The sequence below is a fragment of the Marmota marmota genome, unplaced genomic scaffold (assembly GCF_001458135.2).
Source record: "Marmota marmota marmota unplaced genomic scaffold, marMar, whole genome shotgun sequence".
Lineage (NCBI taxonomy): Eukaryota > Metazoa > Chordata > Mammalia > Rodentia > Sciuridae > Marmota > Marmota marmota.
This window is the reverse complement of record NW_026000147.1, coordinates 155,000-160,693: the sequence shown is the minus strand read 5'-3', so window position 1 is coordinate 160,693 and position 5,694 is coordinate 155,000. Positions and strand designations below refer to the sequence as shown.

The 5,694-nt window shown below is 40.9% G+C and overlaps 1 pseudogene; it reads right to left on the bottom strand.

Annotated features, from left to right (window-relative positions):
• LOC125611468 overlaps window positions 1–5,337 on the bottom strand; it is an 11,903-nt pseudogene extending 6,566 nt beyond the window's left edge.
• Between the last annotated feature and the right edge of the window lie 357 nt (window positions 5,338–5,694).

Below are 5,694 nucleotides of genomic sequence, written 5' to 3'. Positions count from 1 at the left end.
TATTTAGGCTGTCCTGCATTGTTTGTACTCCTTTTCTTCCTTGCTTTTTCATGCTGCTCATGTTACTTCTTGTTTTGTTTGACGGCTGAGTTACTGTTTACTCCTATAAATTTATTTGATGCTTGGGAGGAAAGGTATTAGAAGGGAAGGGAAGAAGTCACTAAAGAGAATGAGAGTAAATGGTAGAATTCAAGGAAGGGGGAAAATGGAAATTTAAAAGAAATGAAAAGACAAAAGAAAAATAGAAAATAAAAAAGATAAAAAAATTTAAAAATAAGCAAAAAAATAAAAATAAAAAATAAAAAATTTAATAAAAAAATAAAAAAATAATAAAAAATGAAAATAATAAACCCAAATTAAAAAAAAAAATTATTAAATGCAGTCTTGGAGTTCGATTAACTTCTCATCCAGCAGGTGGCGCTGTGCCCACTGGGCCAAGCTTCTCCTCTGTATATGCAGGAACCAATCACTGTGCAGCAGCTCCTCCTTCTGGACTGGGCAGTTCTCCAATCCTGAGTGCCTAGTCACTTCCCAACTTTTCCTCCAGCCAGGCCCCGCTCACCGATGACGCTCACCACAATACTGGCTACACGCCAATTCTGCTGTTCACAGGAGCCCTATTTTCTTGAACGACTGGGCACACTTTCCCTGCTTGCCCTTTCCTCAGACCCTAAGGTTGCGGATCTTGGGGCTGAGAACCCTCAGCGTATTTTGCTTGCACTAAGGTATCCACGCCCCCAGTAGCTGGTGCAAGAGACCTCAGTTGTCAGCACTGGTGCGAGCGGTAGCCGGGGGTTCTGCGCCGCGGGTCCCATGCCACTCCTGATTCCCTCGGTCTGACTATCGCGCTCACAGGAGAGCTGGGAAGGGCCCTTGAGGTTTCCCCGCTGTGTGGAGAGGGAAGGCTAGGGGGTTACACACCTGTCACCACCGGTTTCAATGAAGTTATTGAATTCTGCATTCTGTTGACGTCAGTTCTCTGCCATGATGGTATCCCATGCAAATGGCGACAGTTCGTGTTCCCTTTGCTGGGTGACAAATTCAATGGGTGGGTCCTGACTGGCTCTCCCAAGGCCCGTCTCAATCCTGTGGCCACTGCCTATGAAGGCTCGGTTGGTATTAACCTCTGCAGGTTCAGAAAGGCTGACCAGTTGTTTCAGCAGGATCCTTTAGTGCTGAGTCACAGCGGTTTGTCTGTGAGACGCAGGCGAATGGGAGCTTGAATTCAGCTGATCCAGGCTCGGTGTGTGTTCTGAGAGGCACAGACTGTTCACCCCAGATTCACGTCAGCTCAGCATTGCCTAGTGATCCTGAGCAAACAGCATTTCCACAGTTTAAGACTCCCCATGCCCGCACAGCTGAAGAGGTCAGAGACTTGATCTCTCTGTGCCCACCGCCATGTTGGATCCTGGCCTCCCCTGGACGGCAAAGAAGGCTCCGACCCCGCACCCCCTCAGACACTGGAGCTTAATGGGGTCTCCCTGAGTAAAAGAACTTTCCAGCACACCGGCAGCTCGACCAGCCCCCCCTGCTTCTGCTCCCAGGAAGATGTCCCAGCGCCCAGACTGCAACCCCAGCGCAAACAAATTTCATTAATCTTTATAGTTTTTCAGGGCACAAGTCTTTCTCTTCCCTGGTCAAGTTTATTTCTTAGTCTTTTTCTATTTATAATCGTATTGTTGTGGGGATGTTTATCTGAGCCACCTGGATCCCATGGATAAATCCCAGGCCTTCTTGATGAATGATGATGCTTTCAACATGTTTAATCCAATCTGCTCACATTTTTCTCAAGTTTTTTTTTCTGTCTGTGTTCACCAGAGGGGTTAGGCCTATTCTTTTCTTGGCTTGCATTTGTGTATAAGTGTGTCAACCTTATAAAATAGGTTTGGAGATCCTTCTTCCTCCCTTGTTTGGAGGAGATAAGAGGCTTTGGTGTTAGCTGTTTTAAAACCCTAGTAGCCTTCCACCATGAAGTTCTGGGTCCGTGGACTCTTCTTTTGTGGGAGGGGATATGAGTGCTACTGGTTCTATCTTCTCAATCATTATTGTTTAGTTCAAGTCTGTTATTTTTTCATTCCTCAGTTTTTGGAGATTGTGTGTGTCCAGGGATCTGTCTGTTTCTCTCAGGTTATTGTCAGTGTGAGTGGAGTTGTTCTCAGCCCTCGTCTAGGGTCCTCCCCACTGCCCATGGTTGCAGTTGGAATGCTCCTGCTTTCAGTTCTGATATTCTTAGTCTTCCCTTTCATTCTTTCAGCCATTTTGCATTGAAGATTGTCAATTTTGTTTTCCTTATCAAGGAACAACACCTTGGTTGGGTTGATTTTTACTACTGTTCTGAGGGCTTTTCATTTATTTCTATTCTCATCTTTATTCTTATCCCTTATTCTGCAGATTTGGGGAATGGCTTGATGTTGTTCCTCCCGTTCCTTAAAGAATCCAGTTAGGCAGCTTATTTGGAAATGTTTTATTTTCACAACATGAAATATGTTGATCTAGGATTCTTCACAAACCCTGCATGGTGTCCCCCAAGGTCTAGTGTGTGGTCTTCTGATACTTGTTTTTCTCAAGAGCTTTTTTGATTCCACGTTTGAGTTCTTCTTTGCATTATTGCTTAAAAGGCATTGTTTAAACTTTCCCATATTTGTTCTTTGCAGTTGTCCTTTATTTTAATTTTATTTTAATTCTACTGTGCTTCTAAAGATACTAGATGTGACCTCAGGGTTCTTTGGATGGAGGAGGCTTGTTTGTTGACCTGGTGCTGTCCTCCTGCTCTGAGCACATCACAGTCCTGTATTTTGCTGTTGGTTGGAACTTTTCTGTGACTTTGGTCCTTTTTGTCCCTGTAGTGTTTACATCATGATGTGAAGTACAATTTTTTTTTTTGCTTTTATTAAATTGTTGTTAATTTATCTTGAGTTCCATCTATATTTTACTCATTTTGTTTCCTGACATTATGTCAGACATTTGTCACTAGGACACCTTCTTGGTGAGCTGATGCTCTTTCCCAGTATGTGATGGCCTTCTTCTCCTCTGACCATGGGTGACCTAAAGTTCAGGTTCTTTAATCAGGTGCCCATGCTATGCTGGTTTCCTTCTTGCAAGGTGCATCATTTTCCCATCCTGTTATTATCTCTGTGTGTCCTTACAACTCCAGGGCTTTTGTATTGCACAGAGTTTATATGGGTGTGGTTTTTTTAGAGGATGTGATTATGAAGACACCCTATGTCACTTGATAGTGGATATTTATTTATTCAAACTTAACAGGTGTTGATAATGACTTAAATCTCCATTTTGCTCATTGGTCTCTTTTCTGTAATTCTTTGGTTTCTTTAATATTCTGTTATGTGTTCTCAGGGTTTTTTTTTTTTAAGTTCTATACACATATCCTCTTCTTCCTTTACTTCTTCAATTTTTTTCTACAGTATTTTTTCAGAATATTTTATATTTAATTCCTCATTTAAATATACTATATTACAAGTGCACAATTTTTGCAATACTAATCTCATGATTAGGAAATTTTCCATGGGTCACCTATCAATTCAATTTGGTGTTTTGACTTTATATACATTGCTCCAGAAAGCTTTCCATTGGAGATACCTACTACAGTACTTAAAGTCTTGAAAGGCTGAGCCAGCACAGAGTGGGCACTTAGCAGAATCCATAGAAAGAACACTTTTCCTGGGAGAGACTTAACGATTCACACTTTTCAAAACCAATCTTAAAATAACTGAGACAAATTGGTTATAACTGTTTTAAAGCTCACCAAATTACACTGTGGCCCATTGAGAATCTATCACTTACTTTGAAATTTCAGAACCAATATTTTCCACAATGGGTTTATGAGAATTAAAAACATGTTTATTGTGAAATATATATATATATATATATATATATATANTCTTAAGGTTGTAGGTACTGAGTTGTTTCTACCTTTGAGTATTTAAAACATTGATTTATGAGCAATTTTATAGAAATAATGTTTTGAATCCCTGCACAGAGTGTGTGTATGTGTGTGTGTGTGTGTTTGTGTGTGTTTGTGTGTGTGTATATGTGTTGGATCAGGGGATATTTTATGGTAGTAAAAGTTTACATTATCTACTTTGGAAAAAATACAGATAATTGATACAATGAAATTATTAAAAAGCCTTGGAAATATTGTATCTAATAAATAGTATGAAATATACAAGACCTGACAAGTGACATTCACTTCACAGGGTCCCTTGTGGACACCATGTGAAAAATGAATCCCTGGTAATATCTCAGAGAGGCATGTGGTTTAATTTTCTTTTACATATTTTTCATCTGCATGTTTCCAAATAAATAATTTGAGAGACAAAGGAGGAATTTGTATTGCATTTAAAACAAAGAACTTACACCCTCCACCATGATGAATTATTTGAAAGCCAGCACATTTTTTTATCTTAACACAATTTATCCATCACCAGCTATTGAAATATGTAGTGTCTTACCCCACATATATCTCAAAATAATAATAATACGTTTTTCAGTAGCAATGAACACCAAAGGGCTGAATGAAGCATAGCTATGGGCCAAGAGGATCTGGATATAGTAAAATATTGGATCATCATTCACCGTGAGTCTTGCGTAGGAGATAATGCTGTCCAAGATGGACATGACCACAAAGCAACTCAAGAGCAGCAGGATTGTCCACGTGGCCCTCAGTTCTGGGGATGATACTGGGGACAGGCTGGTGCTATGAAGATTATGGGACTGCCTCTTATGCCTGCACAAGAGAGCCATCATGTATCCATTTGCAATAGCCATGATTCTTATAAGGGAGCCTTCCCTGAAGGTCAGCAGGGTGGCGAAGGTGTGTTGGAGGAGGAAAGTCATGGGCCAAAGAGAGCAGGATTCTGTGATGTACATAAAGTTGTCCAAGGTCCAATTGGGGGTAGCATTAATGGAGATGAAGTGGTGGCTACTGAAGGATGAGTAGATGACCCACAGAAAGAGAAGAAAATACAGGTTGTGTCATGTGGATTTATGTGTGAACTTTGCCAAGCATGAGCTCCTGGGGCTGATGGTGATGGCTTGGAGGACACTCAGCAGGCAGGTGGCACAGAGGGAGAAGCCCCTCATCAACCTGTACAGGTAGATAAGCAATTTACATTTCACATGACCCCACCTTTCCCCCTGAGGTGTATAAATATCTGAATTTATGAAACCCTTAATGAGCAGCATTGATAGGTGAATTAGCACCAAGGGACCAATGGCCAGGTCAGTGGGCTTAGGTCTGTGCCTGGTAATGTGCAAGGAGACGTGGACTTGAAGAAGAAGGGCGTTGACACTGACACCGATGCCAATTTCAGTGTACATGGTGTTTCTTATGTGAATGTTACTGTACAGTTTGTGGGCTTTGCCCATCTTATGGAGAAAAGAAAAATATTATTAACACCTTAGGAAAAAATAAACAAGAAAATGTCTTCTTTGGAAATATGATCTCCTTCATGGATCTCAAAGAACATTACTTCCATGAGGAAAAAAAGAAAATTCATCCAAATGCATCTTTATTCCGCATGAAAACTCAATTCTGGTGCTGGGCACAGTGGTGTCTGCATGAAATCCCAGTGACCTAGGAGGCAGAGGCAGGAGGATCACAAGAGTGAAGCCAGTCTTGACATCATGGGGAGAACCTGTTTCAAAATATAGAGTAAAAAAGACGGAGTGTAAGTT